Raw genomic sequence first — 18,356 nt, forward strand, 5'->3', positions numbered from 1 at the left:
AGTAAAGCTGAGGATTCTGGAAGCAAGAACCGCAAGAACGGCGATATCGAACAATTGCTTGCTGAATTGGATGGTGAATCAATTTGCATTGTAAGTGATGGTCAATGATGCGACGAAAGTTGCGTTATTCGATATTACTAGCCCAAGGACAATCAACTTGGTCTAATGTGTAACAAGAGTCGATCTGCTACAACAATTTGTCCACATTTTGTTAAACAGGACCGTGACATGATCTTAATGAAGTTTAGAGCTTGATCGAAGTGGAAAGTCATGATGGATATGGGATATAGAACTTCAGGTAAACTTTTTGCAGCTTCTTGAGTACACATATTATCGAGGACTTCCAATATCATCGAGGAGTATGTGGAGAGATGTTTGCAAAAATGGCACAAAAGGTAACATCCTGCTGGAGCAGAAGCCATATTCGGCTTTCCTAAAAGATGGCATGGATGACAGCAATGAAGGATACGCTGGGAGCAGGAACCACAAAGACAGTATCAAACAATTTTACGCTGAATTGAATGACAAATCAACCGCCTAAAATTAACGACCGCCAAGGTTCCGACGATAGTTTGGAATGTGCGAAAGGTTGCGGCCCGACATATAACAGGCCAAGGACAGTCAACTTGGCCTATTCTGTAATAACAGTCGATCTGTTAAAACAACCGACCGACGGTTTAGATAGATATAAAATAGACTAATAAACGAAACGACCGCCAACCTTCCGATGACAGTTGGAATATATGAACCGTTGCGACCCGATTCGATACTCAACCAAGGACAGTCAACTTGGCGATCGACGAATCCAATATCGAATTTTCTTCAGCGTTGTTAGATCAGTAGTATCATGTTGTCATACACGTAGTAGCTTCCTGCTGGAGCATTGTAAATTATTCTAATATTCTTAAATTCGAAACCACATTCGTCCTCTCTAGAATATGGAATGGATGACATATATGAGTACGGTAGGCACAGGCACCAGGATGACATAAACAGACAATGTACGCCGAACTGGATGACAAATCAACCGCCGTTTATTACCGACCGCCAACGTTCCGATGATAGTTGAAATATCCTATAGGTTGCGGCCCGACATATAATAGACCATGGACAGTCAACTTGGCCTATTCTGTAACAAGAGTCGATCTGTTACAACAACCGACCGACGATCAATGGCAAGGATCAATTCTCGATCAATGGCAACGATCAATTGGATAAAAACCAAACGACCGTCAATCTTCCGACGGCAGTTGGTATGTATGAGTGTGAGCTGTTGCGGCGCGGTCCGATACTCAACCAAGGACAGTCAACTTGGAGATCGACGATTCCGATATCGAATTTCCTTCATCATTGTTAGATCTGTATTATAATACCGGAAGCTGTATTGAACAGGGTAGGCATTTAAAACCGCCGTAGACCCGTGAAACGCTATGACGATATGAGAGTCAACTTGGCCTATTCTGTAATAACAGTCGATATGTTACAACAACCGACCTACGATTAATGGCAACGATCAATTCTCGCTGAATTGGATAAAAACCAAACGACCGCCAACCTTCCGACGGCAGTTGGTATGTATGAGTATGAGCTGTTGCGGCGCGGTCCGGTACTCAACCAAATTCCGATATCGAATCTCCTTCAGCGTTGTAAGATTAGCTGTATAGCATTACAACCGGAATGTATATGAACCGTTGGGGACACACTTCTATACTCAACCATGGACAGTCAACTTGACGAACGACGATTCCGACATCAAATTTCGTTCCTCGTTGTTAGATCAGTATTATCATACCGAAAGATGTATTGAAGAGGGTAGGCATTTAAAACCGCCGTAGACCCGAGAAACGCTATGACGATAAGAAATATTTTTAAGTTTTATTTCTTTGCAAGTTTTTATTTTTTTTTCCGAAATATAGCATTCGAAGGACCGAAGTAGCAATGCACGACGGTACTACAATTCGTAAAGATGTTATTCACACTCGACCAATGATAACAGTGGGACGACTGTTGCATCAACCGACCGACAATTACAAGATCAATAGAACCCATTTGGGATTACCAAAGCACCGGCGGCGTATGAAAAGCGATGGACCACGGACGGTTGTTCGACGCCACAGAATTCTACCACTGTCGACGCATGAATATCGATGAATTCATTCTTCTTGAAGACGGGAACTTTGAATATTAACGGGCGGATACTACCGGCGACGCTGAGATTTGCATTTAGAAAGTCCAACTTATGGTTGAAGAGTGATTTCGGAATGAAGTAGGAAATTGTTTCTTGGGGCACTGCAACTTACGGTTGAAGGGATATTTCATTATTCGATCAAATTGGTGCTTACTGTAGCCTAAGCTGAAGATTTTAGTGAATGTTATTAGGCAGCTGTAGGTTATGATGATATCAGGCAAGTTGACAGGATTTCCCGATGCATTTACTAGTTGCAGATGTTTTGAACCCGTCGAAATTCATTCTAAAGAACTTGACAAGTTGGAATTGAAGCCTTAGACTTAGGCAATGGTGCATGGAATTCAACAGAATTTTATAGGATCCTCATGGTTACATTCGCCTCATGGTTACATTCGCGTATGAAATGGAATGGACAATCGACGGTTTTTTTGACGCCACGGAATTTTACCAACGCCAACGAATGATAATCGACGAATTCATTTTGCGATGCCGAAGACATTTGGAAACCACGTCATTAGGCAGTTGTAGGCAATGTTGGTACCAGGTAGGTTGGCAGGATTTCCCGATGCATTTACTAGTTGCAAATGTTTTGACCCCGTCGAAATTCATTCTAAAGAACTAGTACAGCTGCAAATGAAAGGCGAGACTTGGCAATGGCCCGTGGAATCCTACGAGGAACAGTTGGTAGGATTTTCCGATGCATTTACCAGTTGCAGATGTTTTGACCTCAACTAAAAGAAAATTGTATCGTTTCTTGAAGACGTTTGTATAATCTTTTGTTTTGCAGCTGTAGGACGTGAAGATATCATGAACGTCGATAGGATTTTAGGATTTTAACCCAATCGAAATACATTCTAAGGAACTTTAGTAGCTGCACATGAAGCCTTAGACTTGGCAATGGCCCACGGAATCCTAGGAATTCATTGAGGTAGGAGATGACATTAGCTGCATTCAAACACCTGTCGGTGAAGCTTGAGACTTAGCACTGACTCATGGAAACCAAGAAATTCATAGGGGTCGTTAGATTTCACTCTTGAAGCTTCACTGAAGTCAGATGTCAGACGTTTGTAGATCATTTCTTTAATCAGTTATAGGAGATGATGGCATCAGTAAAGTTTCACCTGTGAATTATTTGCTGTGCATGCTTTGAACCCATTGAAATTTGTTTTAAAGAATTGAGACTTGGCAATAGCCCATGGCATTCTAAAGCGTTCATAGGGGATTCCATTAGTTACATTCCAACTATTCGATGGTATCAGAACAATCGATAGGATTTCAAATAGCTGCAAATGGTTTGATTCAATCGAAATTCCCTCTAAAGAAGGTGAAGCCAAAGACTTGTCAACGGAGCCAAGGACTTTTCATAGGATCCTTGTCGATACGTTCTCCTCTTACTTGCTGCATTGAAGTTAGACATCTTCTTCACAATGGCGAATATCGCATACATTAAACAAGCTGGAAGCAACTGACGTCGTGAACAAGTTTTCGAAGCAACGTTCTGATGGAACCTGTGAAATTAGGATTTTAAGGACACACATTGTTTCAAAGCCAAACCATTAATAGTTGGCGAAGTCCTTTGTCCTCCTTTTCCGATTTTCCCATCTAAAAATTCATTGCTTTCTTTGGAGAAAGGAAATCATTTAGCCAGCATCTGAAAATATACATTTCCAATCAATGTGTTCCAAAGTCATACCATACAACTTTGGATTTCATGATGAATATTTCCAGTTGCGGAGAAGCATCATAAAAAGTGAAAAACGTCTGGCTCAAGGAAGAAATTTAGAAACAACGGCATCTCTAAGATTCCTGGATATTTCCGGATCCCACGATTAACGTTTCAAAGGAAGAAAAAGATTGTGGGGCAATAACATCTCAGGGAGTTTGAAAATGCTCGAATAACACTATACAGCTGACTTCCACATGATGAAAGAAAACACTGGAGAACGAACCCATCTCAAAGTTCTTCTCCTCACTGAATAGACTTTTCATTTTTCGAAACAATTTCAAACTTCCACTACTTTTCAAATAGACGCGAATAACACACATACCGTACACGATAGCCGTAGAAAACGAACTGATGACGGTGGCATTGAATCGTTGGGGTTTTATACCCGACTTCAGGCAAAAAAAGAAAAATTCAACCCCTGAAAATAGAAGACAGCTGTTCGTATGCACGTACCTCAAAAGGGAGCATTAAGTTGATAGTTGACTGAAAAGCAACAACAATAACATAGCATGCAAATGATCGCCCGCCCAGAATTTCATTTTTGTCTTAGAACCCTTAGTCATTAAGCAAAGTAGTGCCAGTAGGTAGGCAGTTGGGGATAATGCGCCGGCTGCCTGCATTTTGCAAAGATACACACAGCAGGCAAACTGACGAGAGATAATTAGGGACGACAAGCAAAGGAAGTAATCCAAATACCCTGCATTTTTGTAGATGTTGTTTCTGCGTGGAAATTTCCGTTACATTTCCCATTGTTGACGTGGTATTTTAAAGAAGACGTAGTTAATGTTAGGAATGAATAACCTTGAGATAGAAAAAAAAACATGTTTGTGGAAAATTAATTTAACAACATTTTAATTGATGTTCCTGGCATGATGTTTATGTTTCCGAGAAATAAATCAGATAATACGAATACGGAGGTTCTGTTAATGGGAAATAGTGCTGAATATCATATTCAGTGTGAAAGTTTTAAAATGCAAAATATTAGTTTTATACTTCCAAGAGGATTCCACCATGCTGGCTAACATTGGTACTTTCCATACAGATGATCAAGAAAACGATCCTCTTAGGCCGGGCACATGTAAAAGTTGGTGTGCAAATTTCTGAGTATTTCGGCCGAGTAAAACACATCTTCAAGATGTAATCGACTCAACTTTTTCTCGCAGAAGGCCACAACTTCTTCCCATAGAAGTCAAAAGGAATTCTGAAACAAAACGAATGCCATCTAGAAGACTTAAAAATCTTCTTATAACCAAGTAGAAGATCTCCTGCGAAAATGTCTTCTTATGAAAGACATGTAGATTTTACTATACAAGACCAAAAAGTCATTTCAAAGAAAACAAAAGGTCTTCTCAAAAATACTAAAAATTATCATAGAAGAACCAAAGACTTCTTATAAAGAAGAGCAGAAGGTCTTCCTATAGAAGGTCTCCTTATAGGTCTTTTTATAGAAGAGCAAAAAATGTTCTCATAAAAAATCAGAAAACCTCAAGGAGAAGACCTTGAAGACTACAAATAAGGCCCTTTGCTCCTCAAGGAGTTCAGCGGAAATGAAGAAGAGAAGAAGGGAAAAATGAATATCTTCCTACAGAAGAAAACGAGGTCTTCCTATAGAAGACAAGAAGATTTTCATGGAGAGGGCCAAAAGGTCTTCTTATAGAAGACTGGAAGGTCTTCTCAAAGAAAACTAGAAGGTCTTTTCAAAGAAGACCAGAAAGTGTTCTCATAGAAGAACAGATATAAGTTCCGTGAGCCTTCTCAAAAGTAATAGATCCTTTCATAGAAGACCAAAAGGACTACCATGGAAAGCCAGAAGGTATTCTTCTAGAAGGCCAATGTCTTCTTAAAGAAGACCAGAAAGTTTCGTCTTCTTCCTTTTTATATAACACCAGAAGTTTTTCTCATAGAATACTGGAAGGTATTCGTCTAGGAAACCCAAAGGTCTTCCTCTGAAGAGCAAAAGGTCTTCGGATACATGAGTAGAAGATCATATTACAGAATAACAGACGGCCTTCTTATAGAAGACCAGTAGGTCTTCCTATCGAATACTAAAAGGTCTTCCTCTAGAAGTCAAGAAGATCTCCTCTAGAAGTCAGGAAGATCTCCTCTTTCTTCTTATAGAAAACTTGAAGGTCTTCCTATAGAAGACCGGAAGGTGTTCCTAAAGAAGACCGGATGGACATCCTATAGACGACCGGAAGAAGGTTTTCCTATAGAAGGCTAGAAGGTATTTCTATAGAGACCAGAAAGTTTTCCTGTAGAGGCCCAGAATTTTTTTCTCCTTTATTCATTCCACCTGGGAACATAGGGCATTTAAAAGAAAATTCCATTCTTCTCTATTATTACATATAAATTTAACTTCTTTCTTTAATCTTTTAAGTTCCATAGAAACTGTTTTGCGCCACGTGTTTCTGGGCCTTCCTGGACGTCTAGTGCCTTGGGGGTTCCAATCTAGGGCACATCTGGAGATGCTACCAGCATCTTTTCGAAGTGTGTGGCCTATCCACTTCCATTTTCTTCTTGTAATCTGGCGTTTTATTGGTTCTTCATTGGTTTTGTTCCACAATTCAAGATTAGATATTGTGTTTGGCCAAAAGATGCCGCAAATTCTTCTTAAGCATCTGTTTATGAAGGCAGAATAGAAAAGGCCAAAAGAGCAGGTCGGGTCTTCTATAAGAAGACTAGAAGATCTCATCATAGAAGTTCAGAGGGCCTTCTCAAAAAAAAAAATAGATCCTTACATAAAATGCCAGAAAGTCTTCCCATATAAGGCCAGAAGGTCTTCTGATATATAAATAGAAGGTCTTCTGAAAGAAGAGTAGAAAGTCTCCCCTCCTTCCTTCTTATGTAAGACAAAAAGGTTTTCTTATTCAAGAATATGAGGTAGCCCTTTTATAGAAGACAAAAAGGGCTTCTTCTCGAAAAGCCGAAGGTCTTCCTCTGAAAACCAAAAGTTTTTTGATAGTTGCGTAGAAGGACATATTGCAGAATACCAGAAGGTCTTCATATATAAGATAAGATAGAAGGTCTTCTTAGAGAAGACCATAGCGTCTTTCTATCGAAAACTAAAAGTTCTAACTCTGGGGCCTTAATATATAAGATAAGATAGAAGCTCTTCTTGGAGAAGACCATAGGGTCTTCCCATCGAAAACTAGGAGTCCAGAAGGTCTCCTTCTTTCTTCTTATTGAAGAATAGAAGGTCTTCTTATAAAAAAATCCTATAGAAAACTAGAATGACTTATTGTAGAGGACCGGAAGTTCATCCTATAGAAGACCGGAAGGACTACCTATAGAAGGCCGAATGGTCTTCTTATTGACGACCGGAAGATTTTCATATACATAGAAGTCAAGAAGGTTTGCCTATAGAAAACAAGAAGGGTTTCCTATAGGGACCATAAGGTTTTCCTGTAGAGGTCCAGATGATAGAGACGGCCAAAAAGTCTTATTATAGAAGGTGAAGGCTTTATAGTAGAAGTTAAGAGGGTCTTCTCAAAACCAATAGGTTCATCCATAAAAGACCAGAAGGGTTCTTATAGAAGCCCAGAAGATCTTCTTGTAGAATCCCAGAAGGTCTTCTTTTACAAGACCAGTAGGTATCTTATAGAAGGCCAGAAAACCAAAAAGTCTTCCTACAGAAGACCCTATGGTATTCCTATGGAATAGCGGATGTTTATACCCTCAGCCTTTAGGATAAAGAGGGTATTTACACTTTGATACGACCAAAAATGTGCCTCATCGAAATAATGGTTTTAGACCCCAAGTATGTTTGTACGATATCCGTTTCAGACAATTTTGAGTAGATCTAGCAATGCACGTCCGTCTGTCTGTCTGGCTGATGTGCACGATAACTCTCGAACGGATCAATCGATTGGGTTAAAATTTTGGGTATAGAAATATTTTGTCCAGATTCGATTTAAGTTCGAAGATGGGCCATACAGGTCCACTCTTTCAGGTACCTCCCCCACAAATGTTCAAAAATTGTCGCAAAACTTGTGCGCACGATAACTCTTGTAGGGAATAACCGATTTGGTCCATACTTTGCACATCGTGTAATTTCTACCAAACTTAGATGAGGTTCCAATATGGACTCAATCGGTCCACTCCTTCGGGTACTCCACACACAAAATTTCGGAAAAGTTCAGTTTAGGACCTGGCCTCGAATCACTTTGATTTTTGTTTACGCAAGTTGTATTCGCTGTCCTCTATACGACGCTGCAAGTTTCATTAGGGGCAAGTCCATACTTCCTGAGAAAATAGCCTGAAAGTTACAAAAAACACTATGACACCGTGTGTAGTGGTTGGAGCGCACGATAACTCTCGAACGGATCTGCCGATTCAGTCCAAAATTTGGCTTTCGTAATATTTTGTCCAAACTTAGTTCAAGTTCAAAGATGGATTATATCGGTCCACTCCTTCCGGTACCTCCCCCACAAAAGTTCGAAAATGTTCGGAAAATTTGTGCGTACGATAACTCTTGAAGGAAGCAACCGATTTGGTCCATACTTTGCACATTATGAAATTTCTACCAGACTTAGATGAGGTTCCAATATGGACTCAATCGGTAAACACCTTCGAGTACCTCCCACACAAAATTTCGGAAAGTTCGGTTTAGGACCTGTTCTCGAATCGCCTTGGTTTTTGTTGTAACATCCTGTATTCACTGTCCCCTGTACGAAGGTACAGGTTTCCTCAGGGGCACGTCCATACTTCCTGAAAAAATAGCCTGAAAGTTGAAAAACAACCCCTATGACACCATGTTTGGCCTTCGTAATATTGTTTCCAAACTTAGTTTAAGTTCGTAGATAAGCCATATCGGTCCACTCCTTCCACCCCACAAAAGTTCAAAAATATTCGGAAAAATTGTGCGCAAGATAACTCTTGATGGGAGTTGGTTCAAACTTTACACATTCTCATAGTGTCTACCAGATATAGATCAAGGTCGAATATGGACTATATTTGTTCACTCCATCCCGTACTTCCCACACAAAATTTTGGATAAGTTTACTTTAAGACCTGCTATTGAATCACTTTGGTTTTTGTTGAAGCAACTTACATTCGCTGCCTCAATTACGATGGTAAAAGTTGTTTCATGGGCAAGTCCATACTTCTTGAGAAAACAGGCCGATTGGTGTAAACCCCCTATATCACCCCATGGTATATTTCGATCCATTCCGTTAAGTACCTTTTCCGCAAAATTTTTGAACTTTAATCCTAATGAACATTTAAGTTTTTTGTGAAAAAAGTGTTTCAATTTGCACAGGCTGAGGGTATATCTCTGTCGGCAAAGCCGACTGATACTTTTTTACTTGTTTTATATACATACATAACTGTCAAGAATGTTTTCTTATAAAAGACAAGACGATTTTCTTATGGAAGACTGGAAGGTTTTCTTATGGAAGACTAGAAGGTATTCTTATGGAAGACTAGAAGGTCTTCTTATAAAAGACTGAAAGTCTTCTTATAGAAGACTTGAAGGTCTTCCCGTAGATGATTTAAAGGTCTTCGTATAGAAAGTAAATAGTTATTCCTATAGAAGACCGGAAGGTTTTCATATAGAAGCGAAGAAAGTGTTCCAATAGTATACCACTCTTACATCTTACATCAGATGGTCACTTCATAGAGGACCAATATTTTTATAAAAAAAGACTGACAAGACCAAGAGGTCTTATCATAGAAGATTAGAAGATGACAAAATACGATTTTTTTCATAGACGACCAGGATGTCTTCTCATAGGAGATTATAAGATAATCTTATAGGAAACCAAATGTTCTACTCATAGATGATTTGAATGTTTTCTCATAGAAGACTAGAAGCTTTTTTATAAAAGCCCAGAACATTTTTAATGGGTGACTAGAAAGTCTTCTCGTAGGAGACCAGAAGGCTTCTCATAGTGGAATAGATGGTCTCAATGTCAAAATTCAACTGTCTCCTTTCCAAGGGATGCCCTAATTTCAATACAATATTGTAAAAAAAGTCCAAAAAGTTGTACAAATCATACAAAAATTTTTCGTCTTCTTTGGAATTTTCTCATATAAAATCAGTCTTTCATGTTGAATTTGCATCACATTTTGTATATTTTGGGCGGGAAAGAAACAATAGCATCTTCGAATCTCGTCACATGGGTAATTTTTGTTTCCTACGATCTAACGAAGAATATTGTGAAAAAATTATCGCAAGGGATGAAGACTAAAGCAGCTGAGTTATTATTTAACCGCAACAAAAGGTTTTAAGAAAACAGCCCTTCCTTTTAAGACAGTCAATAAAAGTTTTTAAAAACAGGAATTATTTTTGTTGGAATTTCTTAAAAAATTAAAACAGAAGATATTTGTCTTGAAGCTGCCTAGATATGATGGGCGCCTAATAATGCCAAGACATTATGGAACATTCCATGAAAATTGTCCAGATGTTCGCAATTAAAAAAATGTTTCAAATATCCATCCATCAACCATTTTCTCCCATGAAGACAAAAACGATTCTCCTTGGGTTTGGATGCAACAGCTGATCATATTTTTCTTTAAAAGAAATCAGAAATAATTTCTTGGGATGAAATAAGAAATATTGCCTTTTATCCCTTATTTCTGTTTCCATGACAAAAAAAAGGAATTGTCTTGAAACTGCCTACAATTCCTGTTGACCTATTCATGCCAAGACATTGTGCAAGATTCTTTAAACATCCAGGTGTTCGTTTACAATTCCAGAAAGGACTCTTGGAGACATTAGGAGCAATATTATTTTTCATCCCTTTTGAATGTTCTGATTTCTATTTCCATACGATCGTCTTAAAAACATCTTGTAGCCTGCTTAATTTTCATGAAAGCCTAATACAGGGAAGGCCATGATTTTTACCTGGATTGAAGATATGCCCACATTTCGTTCGATTCGATCGTTTTGAGCGCTTGTTGTTGATCGTTGCTAGAAAAGATTTTACATTTTCTCAAAGGATTCCTTTCAGATATACTCTTAGCCCTTAAATAAACTACTTGGTTTTATTATGGTAGTGTGTTAATTCCTTAAAATATGTATTAACTTTTGATAGTATTTATCATAATGTTTATAATTCTGGCAGATGTAAGTGCCAACATTCCAATGATCTTTACCACAAAATAACAATAAGCATTCTGGAATTATTTATAAATGATTTCTACGCCCGTTGAGTGTTATTTACGAGGGCTGCACGAAAACTATCTGGCCTAGGCAACACCGCGTGTTGCCAGGCGCCATTTGAAATTTTGTTGGCAGTTTTTAGTGTTGTTTACACTGACTTGAAAAAAATTACTTTGCAGAAAAAACGGAATTTACTTGTGAACATTTTCGTCCGATAATTTTCCACAACTTTCGACGTGGATAATCACGGCAAGAGTGCATCGATCAAATTAAATCTTTGTATGTTGATAAAGTGCCATCCCATAGCACTATGAAAAACTGGTGTAATGAATTCAATCGTGGCCGACACTCGCTAAAAAACGAAGGTCGTGACGGTCGCTCAAAATCGGACGTTGTGCCAGAAAAAAATTAAGCCGTGCGTGAACGGATAATGCAAGATCGCCATGTTATATACCGTGAGATAGAGACATTCTTGGGCATTTTTTCAACTAACTAATATTTTATATTGCAGGAACAACTGGCCACAAAAATGGTTTATTCTCGTTAAATCCAGAAAAATTTTACAATCGCTCAAAAAGAGCCTCTTGTGGATTGGTGCAAAGAAGTAGTGAATAAAAACGATCGTTGTGATTCAAACGACGTTTATAAGATGCTCGCAGATGACGAATCTTGGATCTATGCTTAGAAGCTCGAAACAAAACCGGAATTGACCGTTTAGGTCTACGACAGCGAGCCAAATCCAACGAAAGTTGTTCATGTAGGAAGCGCTTCGAAGCAAATGGTCGCCTGTTTATTCTGCTAAACTGACCGTATGGCGACTATAAGTCTTCAGTAGGACGCACAGTGGTTCAGAATCGTCTTTTCCTGGTCAAAATTCTGTAACTTTTGAACGGATAGAGATATATTCATAATTCTTTTTTGTTAGACAGATAACACAATCAGCTTTCAGACGAATTATAAGCGGTAGAGTTCGGTCCGGTAGTTGCAGAGAAATTGAAGGTCAAAGTTAAACTTTCGAGTTTTTTTAACTATTTTTCACCAAAATATGAGTGTTTTTGTGGTTTTTATATCTTCCTATGTACTAAAGATGGTCAAACACCAACAAATAAACAAAAGAATTACCAAAAAACAACTAAAAAAAAAATCGAAAAAGTGTCGAAAACTTTTTTTCAGAATTTTTTAAAAAAAATTTAAATTTTTTCAAAAATTAAAAAAATTCTCCTTGGTTTTATATAAAACTTATATAACTCATATAAAAACTCATATACTCAAAAAAGTTGTAATTTGTGTCAAAAAACTGTAATTCATATGGAAACAGTATAGAAAAACACACATTTTTACCAATGTAATTTCAATAAATTAAAAAAAGTGTCAAACGGACGGAGCGGGACGGGTACAAGAGTATATATGGGCTGGAAGAGGAGACTTTCGGGCATCTTTCTGTGAAAACAGAACTTTGTTCCATGTTGTTCCACAAAAGTTCTAGTCCACTAAATTTAGAATTTCATAAAATTTAGTACCCGAGGAAAAATAAAATAGATTATGTTGTATAAACGCTACGGTAATTTATTAAAACGATTTTAAAGGCCACAATCCTACCTACCTTACAAAAAAACAACGAACACAATAATTGTTATAGTTTCAGAGAAATAGCTTCGTCTTTTTCCAGAAATTTGCAAAAATTACGTATTTCCCAAAAATGGGGAAAATGCTCGTCTTTAGGGGCACGCCACGCCCACACCTTCCAATATTTGGGCCTAATTTTTTGGTTTCCTTAGTTTCAATATGTTTACTATCGAATCCGATATAGAAATTAAATATCTTTGACAAAACAAAATTTTGATTTTTGGCCAGGAAAATCGATTCCTGAACCATTGTGAGGCGGTGTCCAGTTTTCGCCCGCTAAAAACTATGTTTCGCCAATAAAAAAACTGATTCAAAAACTCTACATACTCAAGACTATGTATTTACGAGGGCGGTTCGGAAACTTCTTAACCTATCAATGAAAGAGAATAGTTAGTTTTCAAAAATATTTTTATTTTTCAATATAATCTTCTGAAACTTCAATACACTTAGTCCAACGCTTTTCTAGCAATTCTATCCCTTGATTAAAATAGTTTTCCTCAAGGTCTTGAAAATAGTGGTTTACAACTGTAATTGCATCTTCATTTGAGGTAAAACGCTTGCCAGCAAGGAATTTTTTTAGATTTGGGAACAAGTAAAAGTCACTGGGAGCTAAATCAGGAGAATAAGGTGGGTGGTCAAGCAACTCGTACTTTAATTCGTTGATTTTAGCCATTGTTAAAACACTCTTGTGCTCTGGTGCGTTGTCTTGATGAAAAATTATTTTTTTGTGTTGTAAGCCAGGACTTTTTTCTCGAATTTGTACATTTAATTGATCCAAAAAGTTGCAATAGTACTCTGAATTTATTGTTTTACCCTTTTGCAGATAGTCAATCAATAAAATCCTGCAGAAAGCTTTATCATCTGTAGTTCTTCATGCAAAATTAAATGGACTCGATCATTTGAGATGCCCATGATATTAGCAATTTCACGCACTTTTATTCGTCTATCATTTAATACCATATCATGCACTTTGGCTACAATTTCTGTTGTTGTTGCTGTTTTTGGACGTCCACTACGTGGTTCATCTTCAATGCTTGTACGACCACCGGATCTATCCTCCAATAAAAATTTGTTATTAACGTGTTCATCATTACAAGAGCTATTTGTGGTAAATATTTCAGAAGCACCCCAGATGTCTACATAAGCAATAACCAATTGTTATGTCTACATACCTATACATAACAAATAACGAATATGAAGAAAAACAAAACATAGTTTAATACTGAACCAAGTCCGAATAAATGTCAAAAATGACAATGAAAACGGGACAAAATCGATTAGTTGTCAAAGAGATCCGTAACTGAAATCTTCTGAGCAACATTTTTGTAGAATATTTGGATGCTGAAAAATCTTATCTTGTGGTACTTTCACTACGGTTCAAGAAATAAAGGACGAAAAGGACATGAAAGGCATTGAGTTAGAAGAATGAAATGTTCTACAAAAAGATTCGCCAATCGATTTCACTGAAGACATCTCACCTCAAAACGAACCTACAATAATGCCAAACAGAGATATGAAGCTATTTTACCAAGTATTATAGGGAAAAAATCAAAAATTCCATCGCGCGATATCTCAGAAACTTGACCTATGGCGAAAATTTCCTTTTGGGTTCTTAGTATAATCATCAAGGGCTTTCATCTCCAAAAGAAATTTTCCACCCCCCAAAAATTCTGCTGCACAGTGTATTTACTGTAAAAACAGATTAAAAAAATAGAGCTGCATAACAACGTTTTTACTGAGACCCGTCTAAAGGCAGGCTTGCCGGCTAGAGGGTTAAAGCCCATAAAAATATATGACGATCGGTTTATGATTTTTATACCCTCAGCATTTATGCTAACGAGGGTATATACACTTTCATACGGGCAAAATGTACCTGATCGAAATAATGGTTTTAGACCCCAAGTATGTTTGGACGAAATGTGTTTCAGACAATTTGGAGTCGATTTAGCAATGTCCGTCCGTCTGTCTGTCTGGCTGGTGGGAACGATAACTCTCGAACGGATGAACCGATTTGCTCCAAAATTTGGCTTTCGCAACATTTTGTCCAAACTTAGTTCGAAGATGGGTTATATCGGTCCACTCCTTCCGGTACCTTCCCCACAAAAGTTCGGAAATGTTTGAAAAAATTGTGCGCACGATTTGGTCCATACTTTGCATATCCTGAAATTTCTACCAGACTTATATGAGGTTCCAATATGGACTCAATCGGTCCATTCTTTCGGATACCTCCCACACAAAATTTCGGAAAAGTTCAGTTTAGGACCTGCAGCAACTTGTATATACTGCCCCCATACGACTGTATAAGTTTTATCACTGGGAAGTCCATACTTCATGAGAAAATAGGCTGAAAGTTACAAAAAGACCCTTTGGCACCGTGTTTAGTTGTTGGAGCGCAAGATAACTCTCGAACGGATCTGTCGATTCGGTCTAAAATGTGGCCTTCGTAATATTTTGTGCAAACTTAGTTCGAACTTCGAAGATAAGCCATATCGGTCCACTCCTTCAGGTACCTAATAAAAAGTTTTAGTTAAAATTCGCAGATACTTTCTGAAAAAAGATAAGCGCCGCTGGCGAAAATATTTTTGAAAAAATCGCACGATTTTTTACAAAAATATTTTCACAGTTTAAGAAGATAATAAGTTGTTGTAAAAAATATTCATATACATTCTGAAAAATGAAAAGAGCCGCAGGCGAAAATATTGTCGAAAAAAATCGAGCGATTTTTTACAAAAATATTTTCACAATTTAAGAAAATAAAAAGTTTTTGTAAACATATTCAAACACTTTCTAAAAAAAGAAACGCGCCGCAGGCGAAAATACTTTTGAAAAAAATCACGCGATTTTTTACAAAAATATTTTCAAAATTTAAGAAAATAAAAAGATTTTGTAAAAATATTCAAATACTTTCTGAAAAACGAAAAGCGTCGCAGGAAAAAATAGTAAAAAATCGCGCGATTTTTTACAAAAATATTTGCACAACTTAAGAAGATAAAAAGTTTTTGTAAAAATATTCACGATTTTTTACAAAAATATTTTCACAATTTAAGAAAATAAAAAGTTTTTGTAAAAGTATTCAAAAATATTTTCACAATTTAAGGAGATAAAAAGTCGAAAAAAATTTTGAAAAAAACCACGCGATTTTTTAGAAAAATATGTTCACCATTTAGGAAGATAAAAAGTGTTTGTACAAATTTTCAAATACTTTCTGAAAAACGAAAATATTTTTGAATAAATATCGTGATTTTCTTAACAAATATTTTTACAATTTAAAACTTCTCCTAACTGCTACTTACATAATTTCGGACATAATTTCTACTCTAAAATTTAAAAAAATGTATAACTATAAATTTCAAAATTAAGCAAAGAAATAATTTATAAATTAAGTACAAATCGTTGGGAGTTATGTCCGCAATTTTTTAGGTGTTATGTCCGCTTTGCTTCACGGACATAATTCCCAACGAATTTTGGGAGTTATGCCCGCAAAGCGCAGCGGACATTACGCGAAAATCATTTTGGGAGTTATGTCCGGGCACCCCAATATACCTACCAGATATAGATCAGGTTCGAATATGGACAATATTTGTCCACTTCTGCAGGTACTTCCCACACAAACTGTTGAATAAATTCACTTTAAGTCCTGCTATCGAATCACTTTGATTTTTGTTGAAGCAACTTGCATTCTCTGCCTCAATTATGGCAGTAAAAGTTTTTTTCAAGGGCAAGTTCATACTTCTTGAGAAAACAGCCCAAAAATTAAAAAAAAAAAAACATATGGCACCAAATGTATTGGCTGGAGAGCTCGAACCGAATACTGCGTTCGTCCACTCATTGGATACTGTAATATGTCTTCGAATATTAGATGAAATTCGAAGGTGGTGCTTATAGGTCCACTCCGTACGGTACTTCCCCCACAAAAGTTCGAAAATATTGGCTAAAATGATAATCGCGACTTCTCATAGACGTAGAAACCGATTTAGTCCAAACTTTGGATCTCTAAATATTGTCGAAACTTAGTTTACGTTCAAATTTGGGGCCTATCTGCCCAATCCTTGTGGTACCACCCACACAAATGTTCAACATTTTTGTGTGGTTCGAGGATCCTTTGGACATTTTTACCGAAGGTTTTCTTAGTGGCCCTGTTTACAGCGATATTATGTTCTTCGTAGGCTAGTGTGATAAAAAAAAACCCTATCTATCGATATCCCCGCAAATTTTTGTGCTTCAATCCTATCCGTACTTTTGTCGGTTCATACGCCCAAAATTTTGAAAACCCCCCTAAATACAAGGTTTTTTTTGGAAAAAATATTTCAATCCACTCTGTCGGCAAAGCCGACTGATACTTTTTTACTTGTCTCATATAAAATCAGTCTTTCATGTTGCATTTGCATCACATTTTGTATATTTTGGGCGGGAAAGAAACAATAGCATCTTCGAATCTCGTCACATGGGTAATTTTTGTTTACTACGATCTAACGAAGAATATTGTGAACAAATGATCGCAAGGGATGAAGACTACGGCAGCTGAGTTATTATTTAACCGCAACAAATGGTTTTAAGAATACAGCCCTTCCTTTCAAGACACACAATAAACGTATCTGAACACAGGAAATGTCTTAAAGCTGGCTAGAAAAGATGTGCGCCTAATAATGCCAAGACATTATGGAACATTCCATGAAAATTGTTCGGATGTTCGCAATTAAAAAAATGTTTCAAATATCCATCCGTTAACCATTTTCTCCCATGAAGACAAAAAAGATTCTCCTTGGGTTTGGATGTAACAGCTGATCATATTTTTCTTTAAAAGAAATCACAAATAACTTCTTGGGATGAAATAAGAAATGTTGCCTTTTATCCCTTATTTCTGTTTCCATGCCAAAAAGGAATTGTCTTGAAACTGACTACAATTACTGTGGACCTATTATTGTCAAGACATTGTGGACGATTGTTTAAACATTCCAGGTGTTCGTTCACAATTCCAGAAAAGACTTTTGGAGGCATTAGAAGCAATGTTATTTTTCATCCCTTTTTGAATGTTCTGATTTCTATTTCCATACGATCGTCTTAAAGACATCTTGTAGCCTGCTTATTTTTCATGAAAACCTAATACAGGGAAGACATTGATCATTACCTGGATAGATAGATGAAGAAAGACTTCGTTCGATTCGATCGTTTTGAACGAGTAATACAGGAAACATTGATCATTGCTAGGAAAGATTTTACCTTTTCTCAATGGATTCCTCTCACATATATGCTCTTAGACCATAATAAAGTACTTGTTTTAATTATTGGTAGCGTATTAATTAATTCCTTAAAATTAAAATACAAACTTTTGTATTTTTTGAAATCAACCTTTTTTCCAAAAATACTATCATTTAAAAACAACATTTTGGATTCGGCATAATATTTATAATTCTGGCAGATGTATGTGCTAACATTCCAATGATCCTTACCAAAATAGAACAATATATATTCCATAATTATTGATAAATGTTTTCTATGCACGTTAAAGCTGCTACATTCAAATTAAAATTCTAAACAATTTGTTGAATTTGTTGGATCTACGGCGTGACACATCTGCCAATTGTTTTCATAGCAAAAATAAATGCCTTAGGATTCCATTTTCTAAGCCTTTTGTATTCCGTATTCACCTGAAAGTCCCAACAGGACCTAGAATGGTTATTTATGTTACTTAAAAAAATCAAAGCCGATGACGT

The sequence above is a fragment of the Musca autumnalis genome, unplaced genomic scaffold, assembly GCF_047663935.1.
Source record: "Musca autumnalis isolate F117 unplaced genomic scaffold, ASM4766393v1 scaffold_5, whole genome shotgun sequence".
Lineage (NCBI taxonomy): Eukaryota > Metazoa > Arthropoda > Insecta > Diptera > Muscidae > Musca > Musca autumnalis.